Source organism: Nycticebus coucang, chromosome 6 (assembly GCF_027406575.1).
Source record: "Nycticebus coucang isolate mNycCou1 chromosome 6, mNycCou1.pri, whole genome shotgun sequence".
NCBI lineage: Eukaryota > Metazoa > Chordata > Mammalia > Primates > Lorisidae > Nycticebus > Nycticebus coucang.
In genome coordinates, this window is record NC_069785.1 from 74,025,932 (window position 1) to 74,047,399 (window position 21,468).

Genomic DNA, 21,468 nt, shown 5'->3' on the forward strand with positions numbered 1-21,468 from the left:
AGCCTCAGTCCCATGCTGTTGCAGCCAGGCTGTGTTCCCAAACACGCGGGTGCCTACGTCCCTCCTGTGCCTCCTTCCTTCAACCGCTGGGTTCAAAGCTCAGGATAAGATCAAAGCGGAATTCAAGGCTTGGTCTTACAGCCTTCTCCCCACCTTACACGGTCCTGCCAGCTGCACCACTCTCCTTTCCACTCTAGCCACCCTCTCTACCTGGTGGCCTCTGTCTAGATAGACTGTCTTCCCCTCCACTGGGTGAAGCCTCTCTGCCCGGTACCCAGGGATTAGTCTTGGTCGTGGCTGTGAAAACGGACACCTCTAGGGCCGCGGGGGCGGACGGGGACCGGGGCTCCAGAGGCGGCCGCCAGGGGGCGGCAGGAGCGGCTCCAGATGACAGCGGGAGGCCGCGAGTGGGGGAGGGAGGAGGGACGGAGGGAGCGCGGATCCCGGCGGTGCGGATCGCAAACTCCGAGCCAGAGTTCCCCGCGCGCCGGAGCCGCTGGCCGTCCGCGCAGCCCGACGCGGAATCCGGGCGCAGCGGGAGCCGGTGCAGGGCGGGCGCGGGGCGGCGGCCGTCCATGCAGCGGGGCTCGGGGCTGCCCGGCGCCAGGAACCACGCGGGGGCGAGGCCGGGCGAGGCGGCCGCCGGCCGCTGCGGGACGCGGACCGCCAGGTGAGCAGAGCCGCGCGCCCCGCGCCCCCCGCGCGCCGCCCGCGCGGCCCCGGCTCCGGCCCCGGCTGGCCGGCGGGGCAGGCTGGGCGGGCTGGCGCGGGCGGCCGGGCGCAGTGGGTGTGTCCGGGGCGCCGCCAGGCTGCGCCCGCTCCGGGCTCGGGGAAGCCGCGCGCGCCCGGTCCCAGCCGACGGCTGCGCCTCCTTCTCGCCCCCTCTTCCCTTCCTGGGAGTCTTGCTCTGTCCTGTCGCCAGCACTCACCCCTCCGCCGCCGGAGTCTGAAATTCTATGGACGGTCAAGCCTGGCAGTCCCCGAGTCGAGGCTCTGCGCTCCCTGGGTCGGATCGGAGGGGGACCGGCAGACGCACACTCACCCCGTCACCCTCAGCCCCAGCCTCCCTCCCTCCTGCCGGGGGCCGGAGAGCTGGTGAAGTCTCGGTCGGAGCTCAGCGAGCCCCAGCCTGGGGCCTCGCATCCATGTATCTGTCTCAGCTAAGCCTCTGCAGCCCTGCGCCTCGGGGAGCATGAGTGGATGGGTTGTTTCCGCCAACTCCGGACACTTCCTCAAGTGCACCCGAGTACCTGCGGCCCTTGGCACCCTTACAGAATTACTTTTGCACAACTAGCTCACCTTGGGAGCTTTAGAGACTTGGAATTTAGTTTTTATTTTTCTTTGAAATAACATTAGTCCAGATTTGGGAATGGGATTGCAGGGTGTTCTTAAACCCACTTAGCCTCCGAATTTGTGGGTCCAGTGAGTTTTTTAAGCACCCAGCACTGTGCCCTCGCCCACAGCCTCCAGGACCACCTATGGGAAATGCATTCTTGAGTCTCTCCCCTACCTTTTTTGTGAACCCTGCCCCGCTGTGTTTCACCCTTTGCAGGTAGTAAGTGAATCTGAAGTCTTGTCTGTGGGTAGCTGAATCAATCTTTGGATGCCTGTTGGTATTTGGAATAAGAGAAATAGAAACTCGAGAGCGGTCTGAGAAATCATCTTATCCAACTCTCTCAATTCACAGCTGAAGGCACCCAGGCACAGAACAGATTTTTCAAAGGTCACACAGCTTTACTCCTGTATCTGGAGTTACTGGGCTATGATAGGGTCCTACTGGGTCCCAATATACAAAGAACCAAACATTTTTACAGTGTGATTTAAATACAGTACTTCTCAATTCCTATAGATTTGTGTTGGCACCATAGTTGAATTCCTTTAGAAAACAAAATCCTAACTCTGAATTAATGTGAGGAAGCAGATGGGAGTCCGGGGGCTTTCCTATAAACCTCTTGGAGGGTTTGGAGCCGGGATTTCCCAGAGGTCCTGGCCTGGGAAATGAGTCTGGGTGATCAGAGTACAAGAGCCTTGCCTGCATGAGCAGCTGGGTTCTCTCTCATGGCAAAGCCCTCGGGTTGGACCCATGTAGTCATTTCTCTCCATGTCCAGCTGTGGCCAGGGCATAGAGTTGGCATATCTTCTCTGCAGTCCCCAAGCCATGAAGAAATGTTTCTTACTGGCTGCTAGGGAAATAAAAATACAGCCCAGAGTTTGAGAGTGAGATCAACACTAGAGATTTTGCCTTGATTTTGTTTTTGCCCAGAAATGCTTGTGATCGCAATCAGTTATCCCAGGAAGAGGCTGGGGGTGTTGCCCTCTCCTCCTCTGCCCTCCACACTTCCCTCCATGGCACCACTTTATCCCAGGTGCTGGGATTCTCCGTGTTTGAGCGTCCCCAACACCCCCCTTCTCATGTTCCACATTTATAGCTCAAGCATCCCCAAATCCCTTCCACATTCTTTTGTGATCTCAGGGAATTATTTCCCTCTCTCCATTCCCTCTGCCCCCACCTTAAGCCATGTCCAAATTACAGTAATAATCTCCTCTCTTGACTCCCAGCCATGAGTTGCTTTCTTCCTTTTAATCCATCTTCTTTCATGCTGACAGATTAATATTCCTAAAATTCTGATTTCACCACATCATTTCTCTCAAGAAATCACAATGGCTCCTCGGTATTCACATCTATTTAGTTTTTCTCCAGCAGATATTTTTGAGCATCTGCTGTGTGCCGGGGAACGTTACTACGTGCGAGGGCTTACATTATGAACATGACAATATCACCACCCCCAAACTATCCCAAGGAGAGAAAGAGAAGTAAAGAAATAAATGCAAAACACTACAGGGGGACTTGCAAAAACGTCAAGGAGATATAGTTGAAGGAGAACTTGATTCTGCATGGGAGAAATTAGGTCAGTTACCAATGGGCTTTGAAGCCTGAGGAGGAGTTTGAGGAGCTGACCAGGCTGAGGAAGGGGAGGGGCATGCCAGGCAGAGGGAAGAGCTTGGAGGGAAGGCTGAGAGATAGAAAAGTGTATGGACGTGGTTGAATCAAGGTAAGTCTTCATCTGGTTATTTCAAATGTTTCCTAATCCCCATCTGCTTTATTGCTCCAAGGGCAGCCCGACTCTTCCCTGCCTGAAACCCCTTCACGGTACTCACCCAATCTCTTTATCATGGTCTTTTCTGCTCTCTAACCTCCCTTTACTCCTAGCTTAGAAATCCAGCTTTCCCTTTTACTAATCTAAATTTTGCCAGGCAGTACACCTAGTTCTTCTTGCCCCCACTCATCTCCCTGTTCCCTGCATTGTTTGTGCTGTCATCATATTCAGCCTGGACATGATGCTGTGGGCCAGCTTTCTCTCTCCAGCCACCCCGGCCCCTACCAGGTCCTGGATCATGCTGCCCACACACGTTAGCAGCCCCACTTGAAAACACATGATTTGACTGCGTTTGACCGCCCATCTCATTTTATCTCTTCTTTCCATGTTTCCCACCTTTTCTTTTTCTTTGTGTATGGGGGGACTTGTGATATTTATTTACCTATGTGAAGATATAAAAGGTTTCATGTCTATTTGTTGAAATGTCCTGTCTGTGAAAATAATGGATGAAAAATGTTGTGCCATCCCAGCCCCAGTGGCTCGTGCCTATAATTCCAGCACTTTTGGAGGCTGAGGCAGGAGGATTACTTGAGGCCAGGAGTTTGATGCCAGTGTGGGCAACATAGCAAGACCTTTTCTCTAAAAAAATTTAAAAAATTACCCAGGTGTGGAGGCATGGGCCTGTAGTCGTAGCTACTTGGAAGGCTGATGCAGGAGGATCATTTCACTTGAGCTCAGGGACTGGAAGCTGTAGTGAGCTGTGGTCACACAACTGCACTTCAGCCTGGGTGACAGAGCAAGACCTTGTCTCAAAAAAGAAAAGAAATGTTATGCCAGGAGCCAACATGTGATGCTGGCTGATGCTGGGGACAGGGAGAGCCAGGAGAGGCTGCTTTCCTCCTCTGCAGGACAGGCATGTGAGGCTGGGAAACGCCTTCCTCTTCTGGGCCTCTTTTTCTCTTTTCTCCTCCTACCCATCAAAACTTCCTTCTCCTGTGCCCAGAGCCTGGCTGTTCTGATAGTCTCATTTAGGCCCTGTTTATTGAGCACTGGTGTGTGCTATGCTTGGGGCTTTCAGTTTTTTGTTTTTTCTTTTTTTAATCTTCCCTGAAAACCTGTGCTGGTGACATTATCATCTGCATTTTATAGGAAGAAAGCTGAGGCTTACTTGCCTGAGGTCAGCAACTCAGGTTATAAACTGAAATCTTAGAACCCAGCTCTGTAAGTCATGTGTACTTTCCACTATATCATTTTTTCCTGAAAGAGTTGTCTTTGGAACATCTGAATCAGAATTAGGATATGATGAAAAAAATACAGAATCCAGGGTGGAGACAGGGCCTTGAGAATTGGGACTTTAAGGCTACCTCAGGTGATTGTTCTGCACACTCAGGTTTGAGGACCATTGCCCTGCACTGCCTTTACAGGGAAGTTCTAGTAACAGGTGGTGAGTGAGTTAATAAACCACTTTCCCCAGGTAACACATTCCTTTTTAACAGAGGTCTTGACTCAAAGGAATGAGCAATGGAGAATTGTGGTGAGGCCAGGAGGATAGCCCTCTTCCTGTCAAAGGGTCTTTAGTCCAGTCCTGCAAGCAAGCCCCACTCTGCCCACTTGAGGGCACATGAGCCCAGCCCCCATTGGATTCACGTGAATTTCTTGTGGAGCCTGAACAAATGCTGAGGGAGAAGGCTCAGGGTGGGTTAGCTCAGGAGCCCCAGGTTGCCGAGCGGGAGAAATGGTTTTGTACTCTGCAAGAGCTGCTGCTTCCCTGCAAGCATGCTGGGTGGGTCTGCCCATGCGCAGATCTCCTTCGTTCAACAGACCTTTATTTCACCCTGTCCCACACCCGGCCTCAGTTTCCCCTAATGGGGGAACCAGTGTGCCAGTCTGCAGAGCCCCCTGCCAAGCCCAGAGGCACGTGCCGGGGACTCCGTGTCAGTGTTGGTCCTCATCCCCTTTCTTTCTCTTGTCTGCTTTGTGCCTGTTTAGTGCTTGAAACAACTGGTGCTCAATATATGCATTATGGGGAGAATGTATACAATCTCAGGCCCCCTCATGCACTGGGGGTTTGTGTCTGAAGGGCTGAATATTGCAACCTTGCATTCAAATGAGCACCCCCCCCGGCTGCCCAGTAATAATAATAAAGACTTACCCTCCAGCTGCCCTGCTCTCTCCCTGCTTGTCCCCAGCCTCTCTTTAGAGTCCTGAAGAAGAACCTGAGAAGCAGGTAGGTAGTTCTGTGTATTGATGGTCAGTAGTCCTGGGAAAGGTCTTTTTCTGTTTGTCGCTTTTTCTTTTTACCCAGCCTTTCAGCTGGGCATACCACCCACGTTGCCTTTCCAAAGCTGATCACTTAGGTGATACCCCAGGCAATGCTCCCCCATAGCCCTGCTCCTCTCGGGCCTGGTCTGAGGGTGGTGAGCCAGACTTGGGCTGGTGTGTCTTGTCCCAGAAGGGTGGCACTGAGCAACCCACAACTGGCCCGCCAGCACGTGGCCTGCCCCACCCTCCCAGCCCCTTGGATTGCTGCCCGCGGCCTGGCCAACAGCGAGGACCAAAGTAATGAGTGATTAATGGGCGCCCCATCTAATCTCCTGCCAGGGGAAATGAAGGGCCGGCCATGGGCTGGGAGCTCGTCATGACCTGCTCCAGGTGGGCTTGGAATGCACCCAGCTCAGGATAGGGATTAAGGCTTGAAAGATGAGAGGAAATGAGATGTTAACCCTTTAGGCCATGGCCCTTTGAGACCCAGTAGGGAAATGGCAAGGGACTTATCTGCAGGCATCTGATGAAAGGGGAGCATCGGCCTTTGATTTATGGCAGGGATGCAGGCGTGTGACTACCGTGGGGAGGAGGGTGACCAGCTATGTCTTTGCTTTTATCCTTTCTCTTAGAGACACAGGAGAGAGTAGAGAATTAAATTCACATGAAAATGGATAAATGGACTGCTGGGAGGCTGCCCTATCTCTTCCTTTTGGAAACCTTCTGATTCCATTGGCAAGTTATACATTTGTAGTTGCCAAGCATACTTTTCCTCCTAAAAGGTTGTACTGTTTGTAATTTGAAGGAGAGGAGCCCCCCATTCTCCGAGGTTGGGCAGCAGTGGTGGTGGCACTGCAGGGGCACAGCATTCCCTGAGCTCTGGCCTCGGCTCCCCCAAGCTGTGCCCTCCCCACCCCCACAAGTTCCTTAACCTTAGCCCTCTCAGAGCACATAGAATTGCCACTTGAATGTCAGCTATCACCTTTTTCCTACCTGTCCTGCTGAACCCTGAGACCATAGCGTCTTTGGAAAGGGTATAAGCAGCTTCTCCTCCAGGGCTCTGGTTGAGGTCACTCATTTGACCCCTGACCCTCACGTGCCTCGAATTCTGGTTCTGCTTGCCCCTCTCTTTGCCGCCGGCTCCTTGGTCTCCAGCTGCCCCTTTGTTGAGTCTCCCCAACCTCTTGTGTCCTGCCATTGTGCTAGGTGGGCTGAGCACGGGTGGGCTGGGTAGTCCATCTGTGTGGATGTCCAGTGGTGCTGTCCATTCTGCACTGGCTGCGCTTGTTGCTGGTTTTGCTGGGACCTGACAGCCCTGAGCAGAGTGGCCGAGGGGAGAGAAGGCATCTGCTTTGAGAGCAAAATCAAGAGCCGTGGAGACAGTCTGTCCCGGCTCTACCCCCTTTTCTGGTGTCTCCGCACTTCAGTGGCCTCATCCCTGATGGGGGCTAATAATAGTTCCACTTACCTACCTAGTGATAGAAGGAGCAAACCCAACAGTGGACATGAGGCCCTGTGGAGACTGGGTGGGGGGAGGTTACTGCTGGTTTTAAGGGGAGCCCTGGGGCTAGAGCCGGGTTTTCAAGTTTTGAAGTTTCATTACAGGGTATATAGTGACATAATAGCCTTCAGCTCCATTTAGCTTCTTTTCCTGAACAGACAAGTACCCAGGACCTGCTTACCTGGAGTGATATTTTAGTTGAGGAGCAGGATTTCATTCTTCTTGAAAGTCAAAAAGATCTGATCAGCTAAGGGAGGAGGAGCTGCCATCTGTGGAGCAAATTTTCAGGTACGGGGTTTGTCTGTGTTCATTTATTTAATCCTCTTGGCAACCTGTGTGCATTAGACATTATTTCTGTTCTACACCTGGAAAACTGAGGCTCAGAGAGGTTAAGGGACTTGTAGAGTCTCACACAGTAAGTAGATGCCAGAGAGGTGTTTGAATTCCGTGTCATCTAACTCCAAAACAAGTGCTCTGGGGCATTAACAAGCCAGGTAGGGAGTGCCTTGGTGACCAAAAGCTTCTTGCTCTCTCTTTCTTCTTTCCCTCTGGTTCTCGTGTAAGCATATGTATGCATAATTGTTCTGTTTTCTCCTTGATATCACTTACCTTTAATTTAGTCTGACCACTACATTGAAATGTGGTTTAATTTAGTCAAACCACCTTTGTCCTACCGCCCCCTGATATGATTTTGTGTAAACATTTCCCACCCTCGGCCCCCATCACTTTGCTCCAATGTGGTTTCCTTAGACATTCCCACCCTCTGTTAGGGATCTAGGTTTTTTTCTACTTTTTCCTGATTTTAAAAATTAATATTGCCAGCATGAATGTTCAACTTGCCACTGTTTATTTATTTATGATCTCATGTTTTGTTTTGGAAATTCATTCCCCCCTGGCCATGTAATTACCAGGTCAAAGGCAGGAGCTGTAGTACCAGTGTTCCATGCTTAGGGGGCTTCAGGGAAAAGGCGGCTGGAGGCCCAGGTGAGGGCACCGGGCACTTGTTTTCCACCTGTACTTCCCTTGCCTCATTAGTGACTGTTCTTTCCTCCAGCTCAGATCAAAAGCAGGTGACACCTCACTCTCAGGGAGGGATATAAGAAGCTCTGTTCTGGTGGTAACTTCCAGAGTTCCCTAGAGAGAAATTATGCACGGCACTTACTGTGTACAAGGACTGGCAATTAAGTTAGAGAACTCATCTTAGATAAAGTGCCACACACCTCCTTGCTGAACGTCACTGCTATGGGAGTCCTCCCCTTGGGAAGCTATGCACTGATGCCACAGCCTAGTCTACCCTTCAGAGTAATTTTGGAACTCTTTGTGTGGAATGGCCATCAGAGCTGTCATCCGGCAAGGTCTGACAATTAAGTTGATGAACTCACCACTGTGTGCTTACATCAGCAGCAATGCACGAACAACTGGGTGAGGTTTCATAACTTTGGTATATCTGTGTCTCACAGCTGTGTTAGTGTGGATGTGTGGCAGGGTCTTGCTGAGGGGTGTTCGTTGTTATTGCATGTTTTTGTGTGTCATACAAGAATGCTGATGGCCATTCCAGAAAAGGAGTTCCAAAATTGCTTTGAAGGGTGGGCTAGCTGCTGGGGTTGGAGCCTAGCTTCCCAAGGGGAGTACTTCAGAGGTGACCATAGTGATATTCAGCAGTGAGGTATGTAGCACTGTTTCTAGGGTGAGTTCTCTAACTTACTTGCCAGTCCTTGTATGTACTTTGTGCAGTGCATATGAGCCTACAGTGAAATACAGGTCTGGGATTGCACCAATGAGTGTGAGACCTTCTATTCATCTTAAAGATACAGATGTTGATGCTCTCGCCTGGGGCTGGAGGTGAGGGTCCTACAGCCTTGGGAGTGGGTAGGTGAGAGGAAAGTCACTGTGAGGCTAGGGGACCCAGAAGGGCATCAGACTCAGATCAGTGGCAATTCAGAGAGACTTGAGGAGCCCCCCATCCTAAGGGGAGGAAACAACGTGTGGGGAGTGGAGGGGAAAGGAAGTAGGAGCCTGTCATTTTTACGGGAGGGCTGCATTCTTGAAGACCTCACAGAATGCAGATCTCTCATTATTCAGACGCTTATGTGTGTGAACAGAGCAGATGTGTGCGTTTACTTGACATGGCCTCAGAACGCATGGTTTGGCTTCACTGTGGCTCTGCCTGTTGTCAGCATTCTCTGTTACGCTGTGCAGCACGCTCACTTGTAAGTTGCCCGCTTGGAATCTCGTGACAGTTGAGCTGGTGGTGGCTGGCCTTGCTGTTATCATCACCATCATCATCATCATCATTGCGATGTTTTCAGTCTGGGGCTAGCACCACCATTTGATAGAGCATCAAATCTGTATCTTTACAGATTTATGTTGATGCGAGAGCATCAACATCTGTATCTTTAAGATGAATAGAAGGTCTCGTGCTCATTGTTGCAGTCCCAGGCCTGTCTGGATCAGGGATTGGCAGATTTTTTTGGAAAGGATATATTTTATCTTCGTGGGCTGTGTGGTCTCTTTCATAACTAATTCATCTGCCTTTGGAGCATAAGAAGAGTCTCCAGGTATATCCAACCTTTTTTCTTCTGCCACACATTGGAAGAATAAGAGTTGTCATGGGCCACACATTAAATATACAAACACCAGTGAAAGCTGATGAGTAAAACAAAAGGTGCATGCATATTTTTTCACAATATACAACATCACAGATAAGCAAACTGTCCTCAAATAATCTGCATGTGGCCCATGGGCTGTAGGTTGGACACTTGTATATAAACGAATGGGCAAGGCTGTGTTCCAATAAAACTTTACTTATGGACACTGCCATTATAATTTCTTGTAATTTTCCACATGCCATAAAATATTCTTCCCTAAATTTTTGCTCAGCCATTTGAAAATGTGACAAAAACAGGCAGAGGGCCACGTTTGACCGATGGGCCAGAGTTTGCTGACCCCTAGTCAAGATTGCTATAATAGTTGAAAATTGTTTTAAATTGTAGGACTAGTGAATGTTAAAATAGCCCAATAGGTAACAAAAGCATTCTTGCAAGTTCCAGTGCTCATGAAAGTTTAGCTCGATTCACAAGTTCTATTGAAAGATCGTGGGGTTTCTTTAGCCTGAATGGTACCAAATAAGCAATTACTGTCACACAATTTGTAGTTCTTTAAGTCGTTATTCTAATGAATTAAAAAAATTAAATCATGTGATTTCAAACTTTTGGCATCTAATGGCTTTGTTAACATTGCTGTCATTTTATTTCATGATTTGAATTGTGTGCCCTAAACACAATTTATTATTTGGTACCTTTCTGGAGTCCAGTGATCCCGCCTGAGTCCCAACAGCCCAGTGGCTGATGGTAAGGCATTTGGAATGGGATTCTGGCTGGAATTTTTATTGTAAAAGCCCGGGGAAGGCCTGGAAGGAGCACCAAGGCCTTGTGTTTGGCACATGGTGAATGTGAGATAAACTTTTGTGCTCTCTTTTCCATTTCTTTTTCTCCCCACTCAAAAGCTCTGTGTATTTGGTCAGCTCCAAAACACACTGAGCGCTTTGAAATTGCTACTTTGGTTCCTTCCACATGCCATAAAGTCACTAACCTTTTGAAATGGAAACAAAAACAAAGACTGTTCCAAAGCAGAGTTCCCCTCCTGGGTTACCAGCTTTCCCTTACTGGAGAATAGGCCGCGCTGTGCTGAGACAAACAATGGCCAGCCAGGGCCAGACAAGAAGCCCCGGGTCCAAGGAAGGCGCCTCCAGCTGGGTGCAGACCCAGCTCTCCAGCCAGGAGAGGGGAGCCTGGGCTGCTGGCTGCCCAGAGTTCCACAGCTCCTGGGTGTATCTTGGTTTCAGAGATTCCAACAGTAGGAAAGCCAGAATCCTCTCCAGATGGAAGACCACCAGCCCTGAAGGTGACTATGATGCTGTGGTTCTTGGCTCAGGAACATGCTTTTGCTGTGTGTATTGGATGGAAGACCCGTCTGAAGTAGATGTGTTTGTGTTGTTTAGCGGGTGATGGTGCATAGCCACGTGTGCTTTCTGGCCTGGAGTCTGGCAGGATGTGAAGGGAGGCAGCCACTATCCTTTGGCCAGAGAGATTTTTCATTATTAAGTTGGGTGGGAGGGCTGGCGTTCTTCCTGTGTGCTGGAAGCTCTTTGGTTATAGGTGAGTGGTCTTGTCGCCAAGGGCAAGGATGTTGAGTCCTGACTTTGCCGCTAACTTGCCCTTTGACCTCTAGCAATCCATTCCCATCTCTGAGTCACTAATTCTTCACTCTTAAATGAATGGTGTAGACTAGATCACTTCTGGGCAGCTATTTCTCTTTGGGGTCATGTGGAGAGCCTGGACTTCCAGGCGCAATAAGATGTCCCTCTCCCTCCTTGCTGGTGTGATCAGAGGAGGCCCAGCAATCAGTCTGGGCTCTGACTACCACCCAACAGTAACAAGGCCATGTGTTCCCCTTCGCCTCCCTGCTATGGTGCCAGTGAAGCCACAAGGGGCACCGTAGTGGGGCACTGCTGCTCCTACTAGCTGGGGATGTCAGTGGAGATCTGCTGGGGAGCTGACACTCCCACCTCTGCCCAGAAGTAGCGATGCCTCCCCATTCCTCCCCAAGCATTGCTGGAGGCCAAGTGGGGAACCTGGACCTCTCTCCTCACCTGTTCATGATGAAGTGGAGCCCCCTATGCTGCTGGAGAAGTGTTAGTGGAAGCAGCTAAAATGGAAGATTTAAATAAGATCTAGTGCAGTGTTTTTCAACCTTTTTTATCTCATGGCACACTTGAACCTATAGTTAAACTTCTATGATATACTTAAATTATGTTGATTGGAAAAAAGATTTAAGAAGAAAGAATATACTTACTGTGCTTTGGACTTCTTCCGAAAATAATTTAATTTGTGATCTTTAAAAATGTTTGTAACACACCAGTTAAAAATCACTGATCAAGAGCCTCTACCATAATAACCTCAAACGTCCAAGTTTCAGTAGAAAATTGGTCATCATATTGAGAACCAGGAAGATCTCAAACTGAATGAAAAAAGACAATTGATGGAGGGCAGCACTGAGCTGACAGAGGTGTGAGAATTAGTTGACCAAGACTTTAAAATGGCCGTCACGAAAGTGCTTCAGCGAGTAATGATGAACATGCTCGGAATTATGCTTAGCGCAATGTCCTCTAGCAAATGAAAAAGAATAACAATAAAACGTCTCAGCAAAGAAATGGAAGATAGCAAGAAGGGCCAAATGGAAATTTTATTTCATTAAAAATAGTTGCACAACATTTTGTTGTAAATTAACAAGTTTTAATTATTAATATTTATGTGTAGGACTCAAAACCTTATAAGCAAGACAACGTGCTTATAAACCCAAGAGCTCCCCCCACACAGGAAGGGTTTAACACACAGGAATAACTTAGGGGATACAAAATGATGTTATGGGCACCCAAGTGATTTCTGAATACAGTGTGGAATAATTAAATCAACCCTAGCTAACGTGTCCTTCACCTCAAATACTTACCATTTTAAATAGGGAGAACTTCTGAAATTTACTTGCTACAAGGCAAGTTTAAAATGTACAATACACCGTTGTTACCTGTGTTTATTACACTGTGCAACAGATCTCAGAAAAAATGATCCCTGTCTGAGATTTTGTACTCCTCAACCATCGCCTGACCACTCCCTCTGCTCCCCAGCTCTGTAACCTCTGCTCTATTCTCGGCTGCTGTGCGTTTGGTTGTTTTAGATTCAACAGGTAAGTAAGAGCATGTGGTATTTGTCTTTCTGTGCATGGCTTATTTCACTTAGCATAATGTCCTCTAGATTCATCCACATTTGGGGCTAAATAAGTATATACCACATTTTCTTCATGCATTTTTTTGGTTGACGGACGCTCAGGTTGATTCTATAACGTGGCCATTACGAACAGTGCCGCAGTAAACACGGGAGTGCAGATACCTCTTCAACAAACTGATTTGAAATCTTTTGGGTAAATACCCAGAAATGGGATTTCTAGATCATTTGGTAGTTCTATTTTTAGTTTTTTTGAGGAACCTCTATAACGTTTTCCATAGTGGCTGTACTAATTTACATTCCCACCAGCAGTGTACAAGATTTCCATGGTCTCCGCATTGTCACCAACACTTGTTTTCTTTCTGATAATAGCCATTCCTTCAGCCATGAATGATACCTCATTGTGGTTTGAATTTGCATTCCCCTAAAGATTAGTGATGTTGAATATCTTTTCATGTCCCCGTTGGACATTTTTAAGTCTTCTTTTGAGAACTGTCTATTCAGATTCCTTACCCATTTTCTGAGTTTTCTATTTTCCTGTTTTTTAGTTGTTTGAGTTCCTTGTATATTTTGGACATTAACCCCTGGTCAGATGTACAGCTTGCAAATTTTTCTCCTGTTGGGTACTGTCAATTCATACTGTCAATTGTTTCTTTTGCTGCGCAGAAGCTTTAGTTGGATGTCATTCCATTTGTCTATTTTCGCTTTACAGTCTGTGCTTTTGGGTTAAATGCAAAAAAATTAATCCAGACCAACATTTTGTAGTGTTTCTTCTATGTTTTCTTCTAGTAGCTTTACAGTTTCTGGTCACACATTTAAGTCTTTAATCCCAAATAGAAATTTTAGAACTGAAAAATATAACAAATAAAATCTTACTGGATGGGCTAAACAGCAGGATGGAGAGGACAGGAAAGAATTGGTGAATTTGAAGATATAGTAATAGAAATACCCAACCTGAATAATATGGAGAGAAACAGACTGGGGAAAAAATAGACTGGGAGAGAAAAGAACAGAGCCCCGGGGGCCTGTAGAACTTAAGCAAAAGACCTAACATTTGTGTCTTTGAATTCCCAGGGGAGAAGAGGGAGGTTGGGACTGAAAAAAATGCAATACTGGCTGAAAACTTCTCCAACTGAACCTAACACACAAACATACACATTCAAGAAGCTGAGCCAACCCTGAAACAGGATAAATACAAAGAAAGCTATGCCAAGACACATCATAGTCAAACTTTTGGAAATAATTTTGAAAAGTAAAAATCAAATTAAATTCAAGGAGGAGGAATCAGGAGGAATGCTTCCTGGTTTGAAGACTTACATAGCTATAATTATCAAGATAAGTGTTGTATCGATGGAGAGATAGGCACATGGATTAGTGGAACCCAGTAGACTGCCTAGAAATATACCCATCTGACTTTTGACAAAGATGCACAGGGCAGTCAGAGTAACACTAACTGCAATTATCCTGACAGTGGTGTAGAAGAGGCTGGTGCAAGATGGCATGGAGAAGAAAGAGGTTATCTGAGAAATAAAACAGAGGAAGAATTTAGAGTTGGCAGTGATTGGGCCTATGGCACACAGGAGAGGGGAATCACAGAGGCCCAGGCAAGCTTGGAGCTTCATTCCCTGGAGGGCTGGTGCTGTCACCATTGAACTAGGAGGATTTGAGATGGAACTGGAGATGGGTCCTTCATTCGTCTTGGGTGGTCTGTAAGCAGGAGGCAATTAGAAGTACAAGAAAGCATTCTAAATGAGAGTGTAGGTCTTGAGATATTGGGGTTTGAGACCTTAATTAGCCTCGGGCTAAAAATCAAAGAGGTCAGAGTCTCAGAGTACTTTCCTAGAGTACACGGGTTGTTAGTGAGGTTTGATTATTGTTGACATTTTTCTAGTTTTAGTTTGAGTAACAGGGAGAGCAGATTTATGTGGATCACAGCCACTGACGGTGGAGTTCAAGAAGGGTATGGTTACAACTTTATTCCTTCTAAACCCAATTGCCTTTTATTGTTCTCCTTGACCTCTAGGTGACCCTTGACTTCCAGTGACTTGCCTCTCTTGGCTTCCTTGAATATATTTTCTAATTTATGTGATGGCTATCTTTTTCCCCATTATCATAATCTTTTAATCACGGCACCCAATTTTAGCTTTACTTAATCCTGCCCCATCACAGAATTGTGTCAAGGAAGTAAGACTAGTTTGTTAAGTGTCTGCTTTCTTCTGTAAGGCTATACAGAGCCTTTCAGCATACACTGCACAGCGGTGATTGCTACAAATCATTGTCTAGATTTCTATTGCTTAAAAAAATAATGACATAACTCACAAGTGTCCACACATGAGCCTCAGGAGCAGAGCAGGAAAAGGCAAATTCTTTTCCCTGATACTCAAAGCACCAAGGGCCGCATGTGTGCTGGCTGATTTATGGTGGCAGCGGCACATGGAGCCAGGATGCGTTCTACATGGGCAAATGCTTGGGGGCCTGGGAAAATATCCTGGACTCAAGGCCAGAGCTGTCCTGAGTGTCTGAGGCAGAGCACCTCACACACCATCTCCCCTGGCTAGTGCCCAGGCTGCAGCCTACGTGCTATGCACCAGGTAAAGGTGAAGGCAAGCACCTTTCCTGGAAATGTATGTTTCATGCAGCGAGGAGGCCTGAGAGGCAGAGGAATGCAGTGGTAAGGTGAGCTGGGCTTCAAACCATGCTGCTGCCACTTACTGGCTGTGCGACTCTGGGCATTGTGCCTCACTGCTCAGTGCCTCAGTTTCCTTTTCTGTAAAATGAGGTTTTTATAGAAGCCTCCTGCCTCATAGAATTGTCTTGAGAATTAACTAAAATAGTGTTTTATTAAATATGTGTAGTCTGGTTAACACAGGCTGTCAGGGTTTGCCTCTAATTGGCTATGGTACCTTGTACCAGTCATCTGATTTCCTCGTCTGTCAATTTACTTATCTTTGAATCATGATTATGAAATAATGAAATAGGGGAGCTGGATTAAAATCTGTCGTATTTGTGTGTGTGAATGTGTGTTTTGTGTGCTTTGTGTTTCTGTGATGAGATGTCCATCAGAAAAATCACAAAGGAAATAATTGGTAGAATTAAAGAGGTAAAATTAAAATTGACTTACATGAGAATTATAAATAAAATTAAAAGACAAAAGTTAAACAAAAAAGTCCCAACTTGACAGAAAATAGAGTTAACATTCTTAATGTAGAGGTCTTAAAAATCAATTCAAAACATGATCCCCACAGAAAAATGGGCAGAAGAGGTTGTAAAAAATTCACAGACAAGATCGTATGCATGCCTAATAAAAATGAAAATCTATTCCAACTTTGCCAGTAATCTGAGGAGTACATGTTAAAATGACTTACCATGTTTTTGCCTCTTGTGACAAACACTGGCTGGTTGTTCACCAGATTTCCTCCTGGGAGTACAGGTGGACCACATTTCCCACATTCCTTTGCAGTTAGGTGTGCTGCCCTATGACAAAACTAGGTTATGGAAAGTGAATGGCAGTAAGTTGAGCTAACTTCATGAAGCTGCTAGCTCAATCCGCCATGCTTTCTCTTTCTCCTGGAAAGAATCCAGTTGAGGACTCCGAGGCCCTTGTGGAGCCACGATATGGGAACAGACTTGTCACTGGGTGCCTGTGTGACTGCATGGAGCAGAATGCCCCTGGCAGTCTACGTCAGTGACTTGACCAAAAATCCTTCTATTGTGTTAAGCCATTGAAATTTGGGGATAGTTTGTTGCAGAGTTATTCTATCCTAGCTACTTGCCTATCAAATTAGGAATTATTATAATCGTACCATTATTGGCAAATCTGTTTATTTCATCTACTATCTGTAAGATTTTAGGTTGACACCATTCTTTTTGAAAATGATCTGTATGTATGAAGGACCCTAAATAGTCATACCTTTTAGTTCAGAGATTCTATTTCTAGGAATCTATCTCAAGGGACTAAGCAGAGAAACAGATAAAGAATTTTATATAAAGATGTTTACCGATATTCCATTGATAAGGGAACATCATTAGATATGTTATCTGGCATTCATAGAATGGACTATGATGCAGTGATTAAAAATAATTTTGACAATTACTAATGAGATGCCTGTAATATAAGACAAAAAAGAATATAAAACTGTATATGTGATTTTTAAAGAAATATATGTAAAATACCCCAATAATACATATAAGCATCATACATAGAAGAAAAATAAACATAAGAACACCAAAAGGTTTAATAGTAATTACCTTGGATTATGAGACAATGAGTAATTTTGACATTCTTCTTTATATTTTTCTATAGTTTCAAACCTTCCTCAATAAATAAGTATAATTTTATAGACAGATTTTTTTTTCCTAAAAAAATACCACATTAACTATCTTCTACTCCGCCTGAATCCTCACCTGGGTCTGTTTTGAATGTGATACCTGCTCCCTGTGTGCATTCTTTGGTGTTAGTGCACTTGGCACAGCCTCCTTCCCGGACACACAAGTGTGCACTCAGACGTGCACAGGTGCCTGCCAGCATGGTGAGAGGCCATTTGGCAGAAGCAGAACCAGAGTCTTGTATCTGAAGATGGAAAGGTGGCCTAAACCAAAGCTGCCTTTTATCCCATGGTCACTTGGCTTTAGCCAAGGCAGCTGGAAAATATGTTGGTTTTTGGAGTAGGATGGATCATCATCTTGGAGAAAGTTTGGGCAGCACATCAGAAAAGCTGTGGTTCCCATGCAGAGCTCAGCTGTGATAGTCTGATCTTTTTTCCTTTGATAACTACAGCCCGGGGATTGTAAACTGCTCTTGGCAAGGCTGCTGGGGAAGGTTGAGTCTGAGTGGCCAGGAAGGCTGGAATCTGTCTCTAGGTGTCTTTGATTCATAAGTAGGGTGGTCTGCATCCCATTCTGGCTGTTTATTTGGGCATTGGAGGCTTTGGGTGTGGAGTGGAGAAAGCCATCAGTAGTGTTAATTTCAGAAACAATTAGCAGTTACTACGGAAGAGGAAAGTTGCAGTTCACAGGTTCAGGTCCTGGGCTGGGCAGCAGAGCCTTGGAAACACAGCACCTGCATGGAAGAGAAAGCTCAAGTTGAGTCTGAGCGGGAGGACTGTCTGTCATCACAGAACACGCATGCACCCAGGCTCCGTTCTAGGCATGAGGGATCAAACGCAGAAGTCTATGAGGAAGAGGTCCCATGCTGTGAGGAAGCCAGGACAAGGACATGGTCATGCTACACTGTGACAGTTCTCACATTGGAGTTATGCATGTGAGACCCACTCAGCGCACAGAAACTGAACCAGGTTTCTGGAAATCAAGTGACTAAGTATTATCTGGGGAAGAGAGGGCATTCTGACCCCAGAAGTTTTTCCCTACTTTGATCCATAGTATCATGTCATCTGAAATTGAGAAAGCAACTTTGTACAGGAGCAGGAACAAATGGCTCATTGATTTTAAATGTCTCGCCTGCTTGAAATTTCTGCCCTTGAATGTTTTCCTTAGTTACCTGGGAAACGTTTTTTAGGGCTGAAAACAAATATAAACCACACCAATGTTAATAACCATGAAAGTTATGCAATTTGTGTTGTAGTCCTTAACTAATTGGTGCTGATTACCTAATTTCTCCAGGTGAGGAAGGAGAAGCAAGGTCTTTTCCTTAATGGATAACAAAACCCACTGTAATGCATTTGCTCGAAAGCAGCCAGGGAGTTTTAATAGATAGGCTCAATGTTCTTTTCCTAATTCAGATTCTGTGGGTTTTAATGTCGCTCCAGGCAGGCCAGCCAGCCTGCCCTGTGGGGGTTCCCCGGGAAAGAAGGAGTTCCACGACTGAGTTTGGATATGGCAGGAATAAAAAGGACGAGCTCTGTGAAGTGGTAGGGGAAAGGATTGTGAGCCAAGGATGGGCTAGGGGAACATTCCATTGGCTATCCTCCAAAGAGCAGAAGAAGGCTGGAAATGTGACTGGGCCTGGGGCTCTGGGGTCACTTCCCTCCACTCCCACCCCCAGTACTTCATGGCCTGGGGCAGGATTTCCTGAATGTGCTGTTGTGATTGATAACTGCCACCAGAGGGCTCGGGAGGGCAGGATCATGGTGGCGGACGGCATCTGTGGTGGGTGAACACCCTCCTTTTTCGCCCCCCAGGGCCGTCTGTAGACATTTGCTGAACTGCAAGGGGAGAGGGTAAGAAACCACACAGGGGCCCTGCTTTCTAAGACGTATAAAAGTCTGAAAGAAACGTGTCGTTCATTTTCCACCCAGTCATCTGTTCATCCATTCATTCATCTCACTTTTTTTGCATGTCCCCCTTCTGCCAGGCAGTGCACCTGGTGACAGAGCATTTGTAAAGATGACTGAAACAATCCCTTGCCTTTGAGAAGCTTCCCATCCAGTGAGGGGCAAACATAACAGATAATGCCTAGTATCTGTTAAAAGAAAAGATGACCCTTTTTCTTTCAAGCTGCTAGTCCTGTACCTCTCGTTCTTGGCCGGCAAGTTTGCCCACTACATTGTTAATGATGAGTATTTGTAGGGTTGCCTGACCACTTTTTTCCCTCTGCCGCACATTGGAAGGAGAAGAGTTATCTAGGGTCACACACTACATATACAAACACTAACAAAAGCTGATTAGCAAAAAAAAGGGCCGTGCATACTTTGTGATAGCCAGCACCACAGATAAGCAGAAAAAAGCCTCACAAAATCAGCATGTGTGCTTGGCCACCAGCTTGGACACCCCTGAAGACATTCCTCAATTCCTTCCCAGTTGTTCTGGGTAATTCATTTGAGCAGGGGCACTTGGAAGGAATGACAGCATCTGTGTTTCTGTCTTTTGCTACAGGGCTGTTCTTCTTGGTACCTTCTCCAAACAAATCTCTTTCTCCAATCCTCCACGTTTTCTCAGGGAATGTGGCGGGGACACTCCCTTGTCCTTGGCCTGTGCCCCACTCAGTGACAGTGTAGGGCAGCCTCCTCCCAACATCCCCTTGGTGTCTTCCATGCACACCCGTTCTCCTCCCCCGTGGCTGGCTCAGTGGGCATTGCTGGACGGCGGGCCCGCCACCTCTGCCATTCACACTGGGCTCTTTCTCAGTATACGGTTTGTGCATTTCCCAAACACGTGAGACCTTTGGCTTTTAGTTTTACTTTTTTTTTGTTTGTTTGTTTTGTTTTAGACAGAATCTCACTTTGTCACCGCAGGTACAGTGCCCTGGTATCATAGCTCACAGCTACCTTAAACTTTTGGGCTCAAGTGATCATTTTGCTCCAGCCTTCCCAGTAGCTGGGACTACTGGTGCCCACCACAACGCCCTGTTAGTTTTTCTGTTTTTAGTAGAGACAGGGTTTTGCTCTTGCTCAGGCTGGTCTCCACCTCCTGAGCTCTGGCGATCCACCCACCTCAGCCTCCCCAAGTGCTAGGATTACAGGTGGGAGCCACCACCCTGGATTGATTTTTTTTTTTTTTAAGAGTCCAGGAGCTTTTCTCTCCACTCCATTGGTCATTGTTCCCAAAACCTCACCCCTCATCCAGGTGTTGGTTGCCTGTGCCTGAGACACCTTGGATGCAACTGTGTAGCCTCACTTTTGCTGTGATGATCCTCTAGCATGGCCTGTGTCCCTTCTTAAGTGCGAAGGAAAAGTCAGTTCCTGATGCTCTCCTAATAATGGAGGACAAAGGTGGCTTGGATGTGCCCTGCTGTTGGGAGCTGACATCCATTGGTGACTTTTGTCCACCAATGACTAGAGTGTCAGGTAGAGGGTGATAGTGGCTCTGGGAAAAGTGGGGCCAGGTTCTATAAGAAGAAAGCTTGTGTCAGTGGCAGCAGGGCAGGAGAGCACATGGGTGATGGCTGTGGAGGCAGGCTGGGGCAGGAACTGGGCCCCGTGTGGAGGCGCCTGTCCTGGGGAAACCATCAGCAGCGGCTTTCAAAGAGGAACAGGCAGGTTCTGAGACCTTGTCCTCACCCCATGTGACTGGTCTGGATTGGAGTCTAGAACTCCCTCCTGAAATCACAGGCCCCCTCATTCCTTGCTGGTGAGTCACTTCCTCTCCCCAGGGACTGGTGCTTTTCTTTGTCTGGGTGGTTGCTTTACATTGTGGGAGTTCCAGAGAACTCCCATGTGTGGGAGGGAGGGAGGCGGAGTGGCGCCTGCAGTCCGGCCTTTATGAACCCAGACTGACAGGCTGCGTAGATGGATCCTTCTCTTCTGGAGCTTGGGCTGAAATCGGGTGGGGTCTCCCAGGAGTTTTGGTCAGGCCCTGAGGAGCAGGAGCAGGAAAGATACTCAGAGGTGGGCCTGTGAATCGTAGTTCAGGGCACGGTGGCATCCTGTGGGGTCAAGGAGAGGATTTTTTTGGTCCTGAGTTTGAGCCTTTTGTGGCCTTCTTCCTGACCTGCTGCCCTGAGCCTTGGAGCCTCCTGCCACTTCCTCCTGGTGTGGGGGGACTGTAACTTTCAGGGACTGTAACTTTGGCCTGAACCAAGTCAGGTGACTTGTTCAGGTTTCCTGTAGGGTCTTTCTGGACCAGAGAGAAGATGGGGCCTCCATCCCCCAGGGAGCCTATGTTCTAACAGAAACTAGATTGTTAGACTTTTTTGTTCACTGTCAAGAAAGGTTATAAATCAACAGCAGCAAACCTCCAAAGGCCGACACAGCTCCGTGACAGGGTGTGTGCTCAGCGTGCTCGGTCGGTGTGCTGTCCTCGAACGGGATTGGGGGAAACGTCACTCTTACAAGCTCCCTCCCTTCTCCAGAACCTACAATGGCTCTTTCTTACCCATCTCCTCTACGTTCTCCTGCGGTGTCTTTGCAGGTCCTTAGCTACGACGTAGGCT

At 47.2% G+C, this 21,468-nt stretch overlaps 1 protein-coding gene across 2 annotated transcripts in view; it reads left to right on the forward strand.

Annotated features, from left to right (window-relative positions):
* The first annotated feature begins 533 nt into the window (after positions 1-533).
* THSD4 (thrombospondin type 1 domain containing 4) overlaps positions 534-21,468 on the forward strand; it is a 640,675-nt gene continuing 619,740 nt past the window's right edge. The window contains exon 1 of one of the 2 annotated variants that reach the window (XM_053594803.1): positions 534-670. The gene's annotated coding sequence lies outside the window, so the exon portion shown is untranslated. Of the gene's footprint in view, positions 671-7,018; positions 7,150-21,468 lie in introns of those variants that run through there. The other variant, XM_053594804.1, reaches the window with a different exon arrangement.